Below are 18452 nucleotides of genomic sequence, written 5' to 3'. Positions count from 1 at the left end.
TCTAGTCAATAGATTGCGATTGTTCTGTCAAAACTATCCAAAATCCAGCAGCTATCCATGTTTATGTATTCATTCTTGCTCCGCAACACGTGCCAGAATTCCTATCAATATTTTTGTGGAACACTTCAGGGCGAAGGTACTTTTAAGCATCAACTGGGTGCTCTGCTGGCAGGGGGGGGGAGTCCACTGCTATTGAAAGGCACCGCCAGGAGCAACGGGAGTCGCTTCTGGAGCTTCAGAAAGCACCTAACACCCAGGAATATCACGAGACCCTGTCCCTAAAGATTGACTGGGCTCTGAGGGAGTAAGCTTGCCCCGATCCCAGCGTGTATTACTGTACTTTGTACTGTGTATTCGTAATAAACTGGGCTGTTCCGTGCATGACTTACAGCAACATCATCAAAGCGGTGTGATACTCCAGCGTATGTTGTTACAGCTATAGGCTTTTTTGAACCAAGTCTCGCTGTTCTTGGTAAATCAGAGTTAAAATATTTATTTTGCGGTAGAACTAAAAACGTTGGTCAGACGTTTTGGGATTTGTGACTTTCCCCCCTGCCCCCGCTTTGCTGTGTTTTACTCCCATGATGAATCGTTCTGCCTTTAGACCTGTTCTCCCTCGTTTCTCTAAGGAGTGCTGTCCCGGCAGGGCCTTCCCCAGCCTGCTAGGAGCTGTCTCAGCGCGTAGCCAGACGGTCCTGAGGAACACACAGCCCAAACAGCGAAGGCTTAAGTCTCCCGTGGCAGGAGGGCGACGGTGTCAGAGGGAGAAGTAAACCGCTGTCTCTGGTGTCTGTCTGGAGGCAGCATTGCCCTTCTGCTCCAGCCGGCAGAGACACCTCGTGTCGGCCTCGGCACTGGGGAAAGAAGCCAAACGAGCAGAGGGAAAGGGACATCGTGCCTCTTGGTTTGTCCTGAGTTTGGTGTCACCACTGGAGAGCTCATGGGGTTTATCCTCAGGACAGAGGGCTGTCCCGTAAGGAGCTTCCCTGTGCGTCACCGGGGTCTTTTAGCCAAAAGGCTCTTTTTCTCTCTTTTTAAGAGCATTTTAGCTCCGAGTGCTCCGAGGCTACAATTCTCTTGTACCCCGGGGCTTCAGCCAGCAATCAGGGCGAGCCTGAGATCGTCCAGCCAGCAGTGAGCTGGGGCAGGGTGGGTTGAAAGAGCCAAGCAGCAAGCTGAGCCTGGGCCTGCGGTGTGGAGGTGCAAGGGTACGAAACCCATGACTAATATGGACACAAGGCTTCTGGCTGGGCTGGGGCTGAGACAAACACCCTGCAAGGCTTCCGTGCTGTTTGGAGAGCGAGGAGATTAATGGTGTGCGAAGCGAAGCCTCCATGCTCCTCTGTCGTCGTAGAATTTATAGTCCAAGAAAATCCAAGAACTCGGGAGGACCGAGTTCAGTATGAAGGAGTTGTTCAGAACAAAATCAAACCCCTATGCTTGAGCCGACGTTTGATGGCCAAGCGTGTTAATCCCACCCCGTGGCAATGGCCGTTTGTGGCGTGCCAGGGGGGGAAGGCTGAAAGAGGCACGAGTGAAACGGCCGGGGTTGGTTTTTCTGGGTCCTTCTGGCACGTTCTGTGCAGCATCTGTACGAGCTGAGGCGGGAGGATGGGATGGGGGCACCTCGCTGTTGAGGTCCTAGCAGAATAGGGAACACAAATACTTGCTGCGTTGTTTTTGGTTTTGTTTTTTCTTTAAGATTTCAAAGAAGTTTAGGGCTTCAGGGAAATGGAAGGTGTGGAAAAGTCCATCTCTTCTCACTAGAAAAAGTTGCTTTCTTACCCTCCTCTCCGAGCTTTTCACAGAAACATTTGCCACAGCATCACCTTCAAAAAGTTTCAGGCGGTAACAACTTGTACCTGCAGTTGTAACGTCATCCAGGCACCATGTACCTGATCTCTAAGTATTCCCTTGATCTTACCGATGAAGCTGAACGCCTCGCTGCCTGGTGCAGTTTGTTTGTGTGCGCTCTGCACCAGTTTAAGACCGCTTCCAGACGGGTGATTGCGACTTCCCCCACGAACTGGTGAATACTGACTCCAGCCTTGCTGTCCTCGCCCTGCCCTTGCTCGCTCACCTTCCTCCCAGCCCCTTCCTCTGCAAAGGCCTCGCTCGGTCTTTGCCACAACCCGCACCGCGCCGTTTGCTGCGCGCGGCGTTCACGCTCAGGCGAAGCAGCTCAGCGCGGTTTTGTTAGGGTTGGTGCTCTCCGCAGCTCTCCCTCAAGTGAGGGGGGGAGCGGGGAGAGGTGTGTTCCCTGGCCAGGGTTTTTGAGATCTCTCGCGTGAATTTTTCCTACCGGAGAGCTGCTTGCTTCTGGGATGCTGACGCTTGAGTTTGGTGCCCCAGCCCCGTGCGAGTCTCTGAGCTCAGGATTCCCGTTGTGTGCTGCGTTGCTCTGCTCGCTACGCCGCCCTCTTGCACCGTGTAAACGGGCCGCTTCGCTGCTTCGCTTGTGTCTCAGGAACACTAAACCAAACCATCCTAGGATGAGCATTGACTGCTGATTTCAAGGTCGATGATAGTGATTATCTTCACGCATAATCCCTTATTCTAAACAGAGTCCAGCTATAAGTTTCCAGCTTCAAGCTAAAGTTACTCGCTTAGCAAGAGGGTAAATATCCTCCAGAAGCCTCGTACGTCTGGAACTCTGCCCTTGTCTCAAAGGTCTAGGCTGGGTGGTGTTGCTGGCGGGTTTTTTAGCTCCTTCTACGCTGGGGGCCCTCACAAAACGCGCTGGTAGCTGTGCTTTGTGAGCCTGACGGAGACCTCACGGAGGCTGGTGGAAAATCTGGCCAAAATGCTAGAGATTCGTCCCAGAGCACAGGTACTTGGTCTGGTTCAGGGCTGAACTCCAGAACTGCCCTTCAGGGGTGTTTCTGCTGGCACAGCCACTATAAATTTTGCCCTAGGAGCTATATCAACAAAAGATTGCCGGGTTGTCCTGATCCTGCTGCTTTTCGCTACTCCCATTTTCACCCAGAAGGGCACGGATCAGCCCTCCACACACAGAACCCGCAGTGAAATCTTATTTAATTCACACAGAGCCTTCAAGTAGCCCTTGGTCAGGCTGCGTTAGAGTGAGGAGCCGAGCAAAGCTACCCCCGTAATGCCAGGGTTGTCCACTTTGCACCTTTGCTCTCTCTGCTGACGGCTTCAGACGAATAAAAGCAATCTTCCAGGCACCGAGATGGCAGCTACAGGCACTCTGTGAGTATTTTCCCTGGCTGGGAGCTGACAGGTTATGAGGTTTTAAGTTCTATTCAGATTTCACGTTTTGTAAATGATTTCAATGCCACACTCCAGACTGACTCCAGGGGTATTTATGTTGGATTAGCAGCGGATTGCCTGCCTTTCCTCACTCCATAGAAGACAGCCCGGCACATGTAAACTCCCCTTGAATGGCAGGCTATTAACTGTCAAGCAAAATGATTAGTTTGTCATAGAAAACTCTTGTTATAAATAGGCGCAGGTTATAAATCAGTCCTGAGGACAATGATGAAATCAAACAGCAAGAGAGACCCTTTCCAAGGCTCTTCTCTGAGAGAAGCCTGCGAATAGAAGCGAGCAACAGAACGTTAGTTAAATGCTTCGTCTTCAAGGAAAACTCAAGGGTAATTTGAAAGCCATTCTGAATTGGTGACTGTAGTAAAAAAAGCAGAGTGAAGTTAGCCCTATATAGGCATTAATACTGTGTGATACTTAGAAATTAATACCACAGATTTCGGCATTGTAACTGCTGTGATGGAGACGGCCCGAGCAGCAGACTCCAAAGAGCTGGTACTGCCAAGGTTCCACACAAAGTCAGGGAGCTGGTGACCCTGTAAAAACAGAACTAAGTGCCAAGAAGACCTTGAGTCTTTATTGCTTTGTCTCCTGGCTCATATTTATGCAAAGAAAATATCAAACTCCCATCGATTACCGAGCTGATTCTCACTCAGCAGCTTGATTTAATGACCAGGTTAGGCTGGTACCGATGAAGACTGAAAGGCCGTGACAGGAGGGATTCAGCTGGACCCAAGTTCCTGCAGGATGGCTAATTTCCTGCAGAGCTTCTAGGACTCAGTATTCCCCTAATAAATAGGGTGGGGAAGGGATAGGTAGGCATTTATAATATTATAATAACAGTGTTGAGAAGCAGGTGTTGGATCCCTGTGGCGTGGAGGAGCGTCTGCTGGTCAGTCATGTACTGCTACCGGTTGTTTTATGTTTGGGGTGGTGGTGGTGGAGGGTGTTTCTTTGCTACTGCTTAGATGACCTCTGTCTCCAGGCTTAGAAAGGCTGTAGAGTTTTTTTTCCTCGGTGGCTAGCAGTTCTGATTCAAAATAGCCTCTGCGCTCCCAGGTAGTTCTGAGAATAGACAGGTCAGGCCGTGAGAGTTGCAAGCGCCTCCTTCCTGATGGCTCTTTGAGGCGTTTGAAGTGTCTAGGAGAGCTGCTAGGCTATGCTTTATGATCTCACGTTCTTAACAGTGGAAATGTTTTATCTCCCTTCATCCTGAAAGACAAGACAGGAAAGACGGGCTGCCAGCTCGGGCATAATATCCCAGAATAGCTGCCCTGGCTATTGACGTAACCTCAGTTCGGGTTGGGGCTGCTTTTCTCGCACCTTGCAGGAGCTCCGTGTGCAGGGACCAAACACGAGTCCCTTTATGATGTCTTACATCAAAATTCCAATTCTGAACCCTGGTGTTGAGGCACCTGAGCTGGGTTTGCCTCCAGCATAGACCCAACTAAGAGGTGTCCACGGACGCAAGCCCCTGCGGTACCTCCCGGCCCTGCTCCTCCCTCGGCCCCCTTGTGCCAGGGGCTTGGTGCTGTCTACGGGCAGGGTGTTCCCGTGCTGCGCTTTAAGGTGACTTATTGTTCTTTAGAGCGAGATTGCAGGTATTCTATACCTCCTGCAGGTATAGAGACTCGCCGTGGCTGGTGCGAGGGGAGTCGTGGGCTGCGCTGCGTGAGGGTGGGCTTCCATCGCCCGCCTGAGAAGGGGGAAGGTAGCCAGGAACGCAGGGCCGGGAGGAGGGGATGCGTGCTGGAGGGGAGCTTGGCACCCTGGTGCGAGGAAAGAACTGGATCTACCGTGGAACAGCGAACCAGCCCGCCTGGCTGCCCTGCGCCTTCGCTGTCAGACACCACGAACTTACCATAAAGCCCCGGGGGGTCGGTTCCCTGCACCCATTGTCCGCAGACACTCCAGCCGCTCCCCACGGTGACAAAGGGTTTGCAGGAATCCTGCTGCAGCCCACGACAACACCATAACCACGTAATAAACAGCTTTCTCATCCCCACAGTTCAAGTTCTCTGCACAGATCCAAGGTTCTGTAACTGCCTAAATCTGCCTTGGAGGGGGTGGGGACGGAGGAAACAATCGCAAAATGTCCGTTGTGCCTTTTTCTTGGTTGTACGATCGGTTGGTCGATTCATATGGAGGCTCCAAATGGGGAGGAGGAGGGGAAACGTCAGCTTGAAAATAAGCCCTGAGTGGGAGTGCGTAGCTTTGCGGTGACAGCTCGGTGAGGACTGGCCAGTTTTATATAGTTTTATCCAGGTGCTTCCATGTAGCTGTCTCCGCAGAATGTCCCCTTCCTGTGCTGAGGTTCCAGAGAGCTCAGGTGTCCCCACGTGCAGTGCTTAGCACGCTTGGAAATGTTTTTTCTACCACTGAGCTTTTGAGAAATACTTGACGTTGATGAAAAACAGGAGAGAAACCCGGCATCGCTTGGAGAACAGCAGCTGGTGTTCCCATAAAGTCCTCCTGCAGGTTTTGTGGATTTTAAAGTTAGGATCCTAAATCTCATTGGAGGCTCTTGCTTCTTTGTTAGATCCACTCTTTACTGCAGTTTGGGGTTTTTTTTTGGCAAAGCGTTGTGTTTGCTGCTTGTTTGGCATAAACACTCTTTGCACGTTTGTCTTTTTGCCGGTTTCTGTGTTTATTTCTTTTCCTGCCTGCTGTCTGCTCTCCCTCTAGCTGTGGCTAGCTTGCAGAGCGCTGGAAGGGCAGATCCCGCTTTCACAGCTCTCTGGAAAGGAGGCTCAACCACGATGCTGCTTGTGAAAGTGGCCCTGGTTGATGGGTGGGGACACGATGGCGTTTGGAGCTCTGTCAGGAGGAAACTGGAGAAGAGTTTGTGGTCTTGCTCTGTTTAGGGAATGCCCCTCTTCACCATATGCTTTTTCAGAGCTTGTTCTCCTGAAGGAGCTATGAGAAGAGGTGTTAGGGACAGGCTGGCATGGGGAGCTGGGTCAGTGCTGGGTCAACCCCAAGTGCTCTGAACTCAGGGTGGAAAAGGAGCGAGGCTGGATTCTGGGTATTCCTGTTGTCTCTCACTCAGGCCCTCACGGCTGATTTACACCTTTCCTAGTCTTTTTTTTTTAGGCAAAACGTAGGGGAGCTCTCAACCGAGACACGCTGCCAAGCCACGAGCATCCCTCCATGGGGCTCACGAGCCTGCAGCTCCTGCAGGTGGGCAAAGGCAGCTCCTGTTTGCTCGAGCACAAGCTGGGCTTGAAGGCAGGCAAGAAGTTCTGGGCAGTACCAGCAGCCATCCTAATTAGCTGGGATGCTGGCGTGGATAGAAACCCAAGTTCCAGTAGATGAGAGAATACTCTGCAGTGTCGCTTTAGTCACAGAAGAGAAAAAATAAAAAAAGCTGAGCTAGTTTAAAGTAGCTTTAAGGACAGTTTTCAGCCATCTCAGGTGTCTGCTTTGACTGTACTGACAGTTCACTCTGCGTGCGTGTTACACCTGAAAGCTAATACAACTTTACAGGATGATGGAGTTGGGGTTGGTTTGGTCTTATTTTGTTTGGCTTTTGTTTTAAGCGAAGTTCTCGAGGGCTGTTGTAATTATCAAACCCTCTTTTTTTTTTTTTTCCCAGCAAAGGGTGCTGGGAGTCGCCAGTAATCTATAAAACAGGAATGACAGTCAGTCTGGGGGAAATGATCTCAAACAGTATAAATATCTCCAACCAGGTTTTGGTTTTAAAGTTTTATGAAGTGATAGAGATTCTGGGGATGTTTTTACAAGAGGCTGGCCAGTGAGGAGCAGGGCAGCTCACATGGGTAGCTTGGCGTTGCCCTTGGGGTTGAATCCTGGGTGCTGGTTAGAACTGTGTGAGACTCTGTAACCCGAGGGGACACACACTTGCCTGTGGGAGCAAATATATCTTGGAGAAAGAGAATGGAAAACCTGGGTTCTGTTTCCAGCGCTCCCATTGACCTACTTGTTGACCTTGAGCAAGTCCCCTCATTTTTCCTATGTCTCATCCAGTTCAGCCACCAGCCCTTCAGGAGAGGGTCTCTGGTGGGTTCCAGCAGCCAGTGGGTTAGGCTCACACAGGGTTGAGAAGAGCTTGAGTTCTAGAGCTCTCTTAAGTTGTCCTGAGCTATCACCTGGTATCCCCGCTGACCGGTAAGAACACTGTCTTTGTGAAGAGAGCACCGGTGCTTTACAGGCGTGAGCAACTCCTGGTAACGCTACCGTGAGCTGAGAGCATTAGGTTCCTCCTCCTGCCGAGAAGAAGGATAGGGCTTCTGCATCACTAGCACTGAAGGATCACGTCTTTCTTCCGCTCGGGGAAAGAGCCACCAGCCTTCCTGACACCTCCTGCTGAAAATCAAATGGAAATTTCCCTGGGACCGGGGTGGAACATCTTCTCTGAAACCTTTCTGGGTAACTCCCCTCACCATCACGCTGCTGCCTGGGCATTGCCGGAGGTGTTGTGCAGCTGGGGGTGAGGAAACGCTGACCTCAGGAGATGATATTCCCAGTTTCAACCGCGGGCAGGAGCTACTGGCAGTATCATCCCTTTGAAGGTTCCAGCCTTGCTATGCTGTTTGCTGTGGTTTGGATCAATCCATGCAACTGGATCTTCACCTGGGCCAAACCAGCAGAATGAGGGAGGGGTCGTACAGAAGTTCTGGTGCCTACAGCAGTGAGTGCCCAGCCAGATCAGAACACTTAGGGAGCACTTGCTGCTGGTTCCTAACCTTGTCATTACCTTTAACTGCAGGGAATCTTGAACTGGAATTTCAGACGTGTACGTCTTTGATCTTGTTCTCTCCCTCTTGTGTTGTCATGATTAATGACTGTTTCAGAAACGCTGCGGTGTCTGACTAATGCAATCTGAGGGGGGTGCAGAGCTCCTTAGTTCCTCCCATTGCAGACCTGCGAAGTGATTGGAGAAGAGTTTGTTTTCCACTTCAGTTTGTCTGGGCTTTTGAGTGGCTGGGGCAAGAGAGGGTTAATACTCTCTGCTGTGTTAAAAGTGACTTCTTTTTTCTTTTTTTATTGTTAATCAATTAACTACATAACTGTCATGGTCAGAAAAAGAAACCGAAGTATGTGCGACAGTCAAATTCTGCACATAAAAATCCCATTCTGAAATAATAAACTGTTATCAGGTTACTTACCTGGAGGCTACTCATCCCGCAGTAACATCCGTGGATCCGTTCGCACGGGCCTCCTGTCCCCGTGCCGATGATCTTGTGGGGCTGGACCCCCATCACGTGGCTTCTAACAGGCTGCTTCACCCCACAAGCGAACGGGGGCCACACAGAGCGCTCAGAAGGCAATAATCACTCGCGTCCCCCCTGGATCTCTGTGCCAGGACAAATGTCCCCTTTTCGAGAAGGATCAGTGCCACGAAGCCGTTGGCAGCAGCCGGAGAGCGCTGGGTAGCCAAGAGCGATGGGTGAGGGAGCAAACCGCGGCCAGGCTAACTGCTGCACGACTGGTATTTGTGGAATTGGTCTGTATTTAGGTATTTACTCTTTCCTTTAAAAAAAAAATGCCAGGGAAAGAGGGGGAGAATGTCAGACAGCGGTGCTAGACATCTCAGTGCGGGATCTCCAGCCACTGCCCCTCTCGGAGCTAGGGCTCAACGGGTTACATTCTTCTTGCTTTCCCCCTTGTTCTAAACAAACAGGAGCTGGAGCCTTGGGGTATGTTAGAGAGCGACAGGGATCTTCAGGATAATACCCTTCTGGGCTGTACCTGAGGAAGCCCTTAGCTTCCAACTCACAGTGAACAGGACCTGCTAACAGGGGAGGTAGGAGGTGGGTGAGGGGGAGAGGAAGACTGTTTGTTTGCAGCTGTGCCAGGTAACGCTCCCCTCCGCCAGCCGCGGGGGCCAGCTCAGGACGGGGCAAGAAGGGAAGGACACGGAAAGCTTTCCACCGGCTCGGCAGGTACGTGGGGGCCGCCAGTGACGCAGCCTGCCTGGGGTGTGTGAGAAAACTGAAGAGTCCGATGTGGGCGGGCGCGCGTGTGCGCCCACCAGATCCTCTCGCAGCCGTGGCTTGCAGGTCCCGAGAACCCAGTCCTCTTCCCCATGCCTCCCCACACTCCCCCCTGCCTCATTTTCCAAGCCATCATTAATATTAAAGCTATCTAAATCTCTGTGTTTTAACGTTAGCTTTCATGGCTTGGGGTAAAAATAGCAAGAGTTACGAATGACTGCTGAAGGCCAGATGAACTCTAGCCATGGGAAAACAAAGTGCCATCCAAAGTCAACCCCGCCTCTGCACCCCCGCGACCGGCAGCCCTTCACAACAGCACGCTGGATGCTCGGGGACAAGGCTTCTCGTTCACCGGGGACGCCTGTGGATCTGCTGCCTTTCCTCGTCCGCCTCCGCTGCTGGGTTGTGAGGCTCCGCCGCTCCACGCTGCAGGCAGCAAGGACTGGGCTGAGGATGGTGTTTCCAGCCCCGAGGGCTTGGAACCACAACCACGGCGGTGCTCATCTCCAGAAGGGGCAGTTCCAAACTAGCTCTGTCTCCACTGGACCGCTGAGACCACCTTCCCTCCTTCCAGCTGGCCCAGCCAAGCCCAAGGATCGCTCTTGCTTCCCCCTCTCCTCTCGTGCCCAGTCGAATCACACGGGCGTTTGGGGTCACAAGGAATGTGCTGTTTTGACTCTGAAGGCTCAGCGGGAGCAGTCGCTGAAGACACAGCGTGGTTGTATCAGGACCAAAAAATAATAAAAAAAAAAGGGAGGTGTGGGGGAATGGAAAAAATTACCGTTTCCAACGGCAGCCAGGTTCCTGCCTCCCGTGTCCTCGTACTGCCAGCAGCCTTGCCCGGGGGCTGCTGCCACCGTGTGATGACCCCAGCGAAACACCAGCGCGTGGCACGGAGCCCGCGTTGCTCCCAGCCCGCCTCCCTCGCCCTGTGTCACGGGCTCTCGGCCGCTGCTGCGACGCTGGTTCTCCTCAAGTGGCCAGAAGGACCCGTGGTGTCCTGTCCCTCCCGTTGTGAGCCTCTGAGTGGAAGTCACCGTCCGCTGGCTTCGCTCTCGGCATCTGCTTTCGGTCACTCGTGGGGGCGCAGGGAGCTTGCTCTGACCTGGCATAGCTCTTTTCTCCGTGGCCTTGGTAGAGCTACACCAGAATGGCTTTTTTTTGGGGGGGGGGGTGTATATATGGCTTTGTTCCATGCTGTGCGGGCTCCAGGGTCTCAGTAACCGCTTCCCTGCGTAAAAAAATTCAGTCTCATCCAATTAGTAATTGTGGGAGGCAGGATGCCTGAGGTCAGCTCTTGTTTGTTTGATGATTTTAGGTGGGCAATTTCACGTCTTTCTCGGTGGCTGGTTGCTTTTTCTGAGGACATTCATCGATTGCCTGCTTTTTTTTTTTTTTCTCACGAGATCTGTAGGAACTTAGCTAGGTCTGGGACCTTCACGCTGCTGCCAGGTTTCACAGAATCATAGAATAGTTTGGGCTGGAAGGGCCCAAACTAGACCAACCCCTGCAACGAGCAGGGGCATCTTTAGCCAGATCAGGTTGCCCAGAGCCCCCGTCCAACCTCTCCTTGAATGTTTCCAGGGATGGGGCTTCTACCACCTCTCTGGGCAACCTGTGCCACTGTTTCACTATCCTCATTGTAAAAAAAAATGTCTTCCTTACATCTAGTCTAAATCTGCCCTCTTTTGGTTTAAAACCACTACTCCTTCGCTGGCAAAGTGGCAGCTGGGGAAGTGTGTGTGGGGGGGAAAATCAAGTGAGGAAATGAAATGCCGTTATTCAACCAGCTCTCAGCCCAAGGCAATTATTGCACCTTCCTTGATCTTTGAACTTGCTGGCGTGAATTGTAGTGAAGTTGGTGCAGATTGACAGTGCTTCTCCCACGTTGATAAAGACAAAAAGGCTTGAAACAAGATATCGTACCTCCCCTGAAAGGTCATGCGATGGACACTAACGGCTGGCTCTGCAATAAAGAGTCGGGGAGTTTCAGAACAACTTATTTACCGGAGCAAGACACTCCCTGGTAGGAGGGAATTCAAGGATGCCTTTGGGGCAAATAGACAGCCTCTGTACATCTCCTTCTGAAAGGTGCTAGCTCTGGTAGCCTGAAAGGGGGCTGGAGGAGGCTGCTGGGATCACAAATTTGAGGATAAGGGCAGGAGTGAGACTAGGTGACTCTAGGAAAGTGCTGGAGACACGGATGGAGGCAACAGGGTACTTCCCTCTCGTTGCTAGTATCTAAATTATTGGTGACCCAGGAAGCCTTGGGATTGCTCAGAGAAGACGCCTGTTAAGTGATCCCTCCTGCCAGATCTCTTTTGATGAGGCTTTGCTCGAGGAGGCTGCGGGTAGGGAGACAAAGCAATGTTCCAAAGCCTGATTTGACTCTTAGCTGTACTTCTGGTTTGTTGTGTGTTTTGGTTTTTTTTTTTTTTTTTTTCCTGGGGGATGTCTGCTGGTTTCCTGCAAACACATCCCTCCTAGAAAGAAGCAGTCTGAATCTACCCCATTGGCTGTTTTTCTTGGATTGTCTCCTACGGCAAGGTGTCTGTTACGATTAGATATGAACATAAAGAAATCTGTGGAGAGAGGAAAGTAGGGAAAGATGATAATGAAAAGCAGGGAAAGCTTATCTTAGAGAAACAACCCGAGAGGAGGCTGTTCCCACCTGAATGTTTACAAATAAAGTGACAAGAGAGAAAAACACTAGGTCTTTGAAGAGGAAAATGAGTATTTTTATTTTTTTTTCCTATTCCAGACAGAGTTGGGGATAGGCACAGGGAGGAAAATGGGAGTCCTTTGCCAGAATGCCTGTGCAACTGAGGCAGGAATGGACTAGGGTGGTGTACAGGCAGGGAATGGAAAGACTTCGCTGCAGCACATGACTAGTGATCTAGTTGCTTCTGCTGAGCCACAAGCTAGAGTTACGTGCCATAAGTGCTTGGCCATGAGGCTTTTGTCTAATCCGGCTACCTAAGCACAAGGAGTACTTGCCACTTCTTCAGTACAGCCAATGCCCACAGCTGTCTTGGGCTGTGGGAGTCGTGCTGGGGAGCACGAACACAAAAGGATCTCCTGTTAAGCCCTGTGGTCACGGTGCTGCAGCACAGGGCAGGTTTTCTGCCGTGTTTGTTCATTCTTCAGGGTTTTTGAACTGCTACTCCTGATGGCCAACTGCTTCTTGAACAGTTTCTAACTAGAAGAAAGGAGCGTGCGGTTCTGACCCTCCTGGGGCGATGCAGGAGTAGCAATAGCTTCTCCTGGCATTGTACTTTTCCTTCTGATGTTTTGGCATCTTTTCCACATATTTCTGTTTCATTGCTTGTAACAGTTAAATGCAGTTGTCAGAAACAAATACTAAACCAACGTCAACGTTGCCCTCCTTTCGGATGGCTTAACTTGGGAAATTAAACTGTACAGGAGGAACTGGCAAAGGAAGGAATTCCCCTCCTGGAAATGCTTGTCCCACCCAAAACTCTGCACTTTTGCACACAGCTAGGTCAAGGTGTATTGTCTGCACCAAAAAAAAACCCTCTTGTTTTTACCTCCAGGCGTCTTTCTCGGTGGGACTGTGCTACACATTAGGCAGCCCAACTCGGAGAAAGCTGGGCAGTGGCACTGGAGTGACGTGGCTCCTCCAAAGCCTTCCCGCAGGTCCCACGTGTGCACACAGGCGCCCCTTGGGCAAGCAGGGAGGTGAGCAAGCTTGCGTCTGTGTGGGGAAGAGCTCAAGAGCGACAGAACTTACTGCAGCAGGAGGAACTATTGGATGTAGATCCAGAAGGGCTGGTGCCTCTGACGAGAGAAGCGGGACTGCCTCGAGAAAAGCGACCCGTGTGTAGACCAGCTGAGTCGTTCTTACCGTGTGGAGAACTGACAAGATTGGTTTTAATCATAAACCCTCGTTAGCACCCAAGACTTGAAACATCCCTGCCCAGAAAAAGAAAATTACAAGAGAAATGGTGAAAATAAAACCCTGCCCCACTTGACATTCATACCCAAATGGGAAAAGACTAGGAAATCTTCTGAATCTACTTATTTTTCTTTGCCAGTGGCAGTTGCCTGACACAAACCCGTAACAAAGAGGGAACAACAGCCAATGAAAGGAGAACTGCTTACTCACTGTCAGGTTTGCAAATTTATATTTAATTATTTAGCTGGCACAAAAGGCCCTCCATGCCTGCAAACAATTAGCTGCCTGGCACTCCTCAGGGGCTTCAATTACGCACTTGTACAAGTATTTGCCAAATCAGCACCTCAGAGAGGAGAATCAATAAAGACTGCATAAAACATGTTTCTTTAAATAACCGGTTCAGTGGTGTTTTTCTGTGGCCTTACTCATAAAGGTGAAGCCTTTATGCTTTAATGAGTATTACCTTCATTTCAGCAGAGCCTTATAGCCTGAGCATGTTTGCTTTGGGTAGAAACTGCAGAGGCCAAGGGGGAGTTTTTGAAAAAAGTAAGTTCATATTTTTCTGGCTGCTTTTGGCTTTCATGGACTCCAATAAAAAACAGAAGTCTGACTTCTTAAGCACCTTTTTTTTTTTAAAAAAAACCCCCTGTTCTACTCTCAAAAAGCATAACAGGTTAATATGACGATGCTGTGGGCTGTCTGAAACTTCTCTGAAGCTGCAAGAGTAAGACCTGCTCTTCATTCGGGAGAAATCTAAGAAGCTACGAAGCCCCTTTAGAAAATCGGGTCACTGGAACCGTAGGAGCCACCAAATCACAGGGTGTGTGTAAGACATGCCAGCGCTGAGCTGTGTCCATGCAGCTCGGATGCAGAAGGGTGGGGCTGTGGACGGGGAGGGGGGAGAAAGCAGAGGAGGAAAGATGGTCAGAAGGACCACAGAGGCAGAGAGGAGGCAGCAAGAACTTACTGGACGCAGATGGTTAAGTGGGAGAAGAACTAAGTATGAGTATTTGGGCAGAATGTGAGCTGAGAAGCAGAAATAAACCGTCAGCAAAGAACCTGTGTGCTCCTGGTGATGTCTGCTAGCCTGTAGGAATGCTACAGAAGGCAGGCAGAATGAACAGCCAAAACTGGAAACCCCAAGGCCTCATCCCGCACTTCGGGAAGCTGGTAGGGACTTGCTGCAGTGTTTGCCAGGTCTGGACGAGAAGCCTCAACAACAAGAGATATATTTATTGTTAAAAGAGCTCTTGTGTTAATATGGAGTTAAATTAAGACGGTGCCTTCATGAAACAAGCGGGCGAATGAGTAACTTGCAGGATAATTTACATCAGTAATATTGAATGTTATTTTAGATCGTTACATCAGTATTATGTTATATGGAAACAGCCTAATGCTGGGTTATTCATTTGTGCTTTATGTCGGGAATGGAGCTGGTGGGGCACCGAGCTGTGAGCTATTAGTCTAAGTAAAGAATGGATTTTGGGTGCTCAAGCCACATACTTGCCTGAGACCGTGAAGCTGAAAGGTCAAGACAAAAGCCAGGCTGTATCCACCGTGCTCCATCAGTTACCCCTGGGCAGGGCACGTGTAGCGAGCTGTTGAAGCCCTTGCAGTAGAAGGGGCTTCTCAGACCAGCTTTGTAAAGGTACAAGCCATAACCTTTAGTATCATGTGAGGGAGATTCAAGATCAGAAAACGCCGGTGGCCCAACTCTGTGTTTTCTATGAGGAGCCAACAGAATCGGTTTGGTAACAAAAAAACCTGCAAGTGTTGTTTGATGCGGCTTCATCTCTGGGGTGGGGTCTCCAGGGGTGTGAATCTGCTGATCTCCCTTGCCGAGAATCCCAGCTGCTGCAGGGAAGAGCGTGCAGCGCAGGAGGGAGGGAAGGAGCTATCACATGGGCTGCGTGTCAGCAGGGTGGGAAAAAAAAAAAAAAGGAGTCTCTCTTCCAAACCAACATCGTTAAGAATAAAAGCAAATCACAGCGTCTGCAAAGAAGCCCTTGAGGACAAAGATGGGAACAGGGTTGGGCAATGCAACAAATAGACCATTTTTCATCACAATCTCATAATTGCTGTCTTGTTCCCAGTCTGCTCTTATGATAGACTTTGCAATATCCACTGGGGACTCTTCTAGGACACAGCACTGTGAGCCAGAACCTCATTTTAGCATTATACCAGGGAAACTATGCTAGGCAAACTGGAGCCACGGAGTCAAGTTTGGATCCAAAGTACATTTTTTTAAAATTTTTTTCTTTTCTTTTTTTTTTTTTTTTTTGGCTCCAGAAGCCCAGAGCAAGGAATGTAAATTGGCTTTGCAGAAGTATGTCAATTTTGGTGCCAAAGTTTCATTTGATATCATCTCTGTCTGGCACCTACACAGCAGGTGCTTCCCGAGATGACCTGAGGCACATAGGCACAGCACGAACGCCGGGCTGAGCGCTGCTAACCACACAGCTCGCGCGCCTTGCACAACGTTACGTGCCGCTGCCTCCCTGCAGGGATGGAGACTGTCTCCTGACGCTACGCCCCAGCCACAAACACAGATGGATTTTGCAGGAAGCCTGGCTGCTCCTGCCCCCTTCACCCCTACCCAAGCCGGCGCGCTGCTTCACACTCGATGCACGCGAGCGATGCCACTTTACTGCTCGCTGGGAGTCGCTCTCGCAAACCCTGTGTTCGGAGTCTTGGTAAAAAAAAAAACGCTCAGAGGCTTCTAGGATGGAGATCTGCCCCTTTTGGGAGAAGCGTGCCCCTCTTGGGGATACCCTGCTGGGATCACTGGGGGTGGGCTGTGGTGGTGCACCGCGGAACCTTGCGCAGAGCTTGGCAGGGGGTTAAATGAGGCAATCGTGTCCCAGGGCACGTGATCGGGGTCTCCCGTAGATCAGCAACATCACCGGCAGTCACGGTCATTGGGAGGGGGGCGAATTCCTGCCTGAACCTCAGCTGTTGTGTCGCAGAGGCAGTCTGACTCGCTGAATCATGTCCTAGTTACCGCGCTGGTTTGTACCTTGGGCTCTGCTCGTTCTCCATCCCAAAAGGTGCTCAGATGCTCATTTCAATGGTGAGCAGAAACCAGGTGAACCAGATAAGCTTTCTCCAGGCCTTGGGTTTGTTGTCGTATTTGTCCGGAGGGAGAAAAAGGAAGCGTGTTGGAGCAAGGGCAGTTTGAAGCACCAACCATAGTCAAAGGCTGGCCAGGAAGGTCTAAACTCGTTCATGGATTTCAGCAAGACAAGTATCTTTCTGTTCGTTGAGCTGTGATGTCAGATTTGTCACACTGAGTTGGGAAGGTACGGAAGGGACTCGCTTCAGCTAAAGCCAGCCTGCTTTTGTGGGTGATTTTCTGATCCAGAAGTGTTTGAATCCGCTAGGATTTAAAATAAGCTAGGACTAAATCACAGAATGCCCCAGCATTTTCAAGGTGAAAAAGGAGTTTCAATCGGATCGCCAGCCAAAGGAGCGTGTTCCTTTAATTGTTAACATTTCAGAGAGTGGATTAAATTGTTTTCACGATGGGACAAGGATCCTCCATTTCTCATGCACTTCCAGGCTCACATTTGATAGTAAACTCCCATGGAAAGATTGCAAAAAATTCCTTGCTGGAAGATATGATTACACAACAGCCTTCTGGTAACTCACCAGGCAGATCACTAACCTGATTCCAACCTCTCTGAGCTAATGCACGCTGACAGGCGATTGTTTCAATTCATTCAAGGTGACAGTAACTGACAGCCTTTTCTGTGGAAGGCTGATCTGTCCATACAGGAGATGTCCTCTAAGGTACCTTTGCAAATAAAGTAGTAAGAAGGTGGTTTAAACAAGAGAGCAAAAGATACCTTGTGCCCGGCACCTTCCATCCTCAGCACCCTGCGAAGCGGCTGCCCCTGCAGAGCTCTCTCTGCCCTTCCATCCCCAAATCTCCTGGATTATCTCACCTTTGTAAGTGCTCCAGCCTAATCTTCTTCCAGGTTAACAAACCCCAGTGAGCAGCACAGCTGATTTGAGTTTGATTTCTGGCAGAGGCAGCTGTATTTCATTCCCTAAATCCCGCATGAATAGCCTGGCTATTGAATTTAACCCGGGAGATGTGGTGCTTCCCTGGCCGAAGCCAAGTGAAGCCGGGTGAAGTAACCAGTCTCTTTTGGTGATTTGGAGTGATGGGCCAGTGTGTCAAGGGAAAGCTTCTGCATTTCCACCTGAACTCATCTTTCCCGTCCCGATTAAAGTGGAAACTTCTCCCCCCTTCCCTACCGTGGGTGTCTATGAGCTCATGGGAAATCAGGATTACCCATCTCCTACTCACAGGTAAAACGTGCTCTCGTTCAGTGCCTTGGAATCGTAATGTGAGATGTGATGGAAAGGAATGGTGATATAACATTGAAAGAATGTTTCTCTTCGCTAGGAGCAATTTTTGCTGTGCTTTGCTTTGTTTTAGCCAGACGCAGCCCCGAGTGAAACCTTTTAACGCGACGCGGGGTAGCGTGGAGAATTAGTCACTTCTATTAAAAAAAAAAAGCAGGACGCAGCTTGGCAGAAAGGCGTGAGGGCGGCGCGGCTGAAGCTGCGGGGTTTACAAGGAGACAGGTGAATTGTTGCACTGCACCAGCGTTCGGCTGGAGGAATTTGCAAGGAAGCGGAGTGCCGCGGTTATCCCCAGCTCCACGGAGTTCCATGCTGCTGGGAGGAAGCAGAGCAAAAGTGCCTCGCTCTGCATGTCTTAATTAGCTAATAATACATTTAGCCCTGCTAAGCAGAAGGCTACAGAGTAGGTGCAAAGCCAGGAGGTGCAAAAAAAGATGAAGGAGGTCGGGGAGAGGAGACAGAAGTGTGCCTGAAGACAGAGGGGCCTGTGTTTAACCTGTAAGGCTCCCGGTGGGACAGGGAGAGGACAGGGGAAGAAGAGGCTATTTGTTGCTTTAGTTTCTGTGTCTTTCCCCTCGGGCTTTCGCCTCAAGTGCTTAGTTCTTTTTCAGGACGCATCCTGCAACATGTCCCTGGCTTGTCCTCCCTTACAGCCAGACAAATTGGACCTCGTTAAGCATCCTCCCACAGTTGCCTAGGCGCCAGGGCTGACAGTGGCGTGATGGCTAAAGAGCCCGGCGAGGAGGAATCTGCCTCCTGCTGAGTGACAGCCGTGGCCTCCTGCCAGCAGGGCAGAGCTGAAGAGGGCGGCTGCGGTAGGCAGGACCGGCTGTGGCAGAAGAAGACAGTCTTTAAGGTTTTGCAAACGATGTGCCCGGGAAAGGAAGAGTCCCTGCTCCGAACCCACACCAGGAGAAGTG

Source organism: Leptosomus discolor, chromosome 20, assembly GCF_034619465.1.
Source record: "Leptosomus discolor isolate bLepDis1 chromosome 20, bLepDis1.hap2, whole genome shotgun sequence".
NCBI classification, from domain to species: domain Eukaryota; kingdom Metazoa; phylum Chordata; class Aves; order Leptosomiformes; family Leptosomidae; genus Leptosomus; species Leptosomus discolor.
This window is presented reverse-complemented; position numbering follows the sequence as displayed.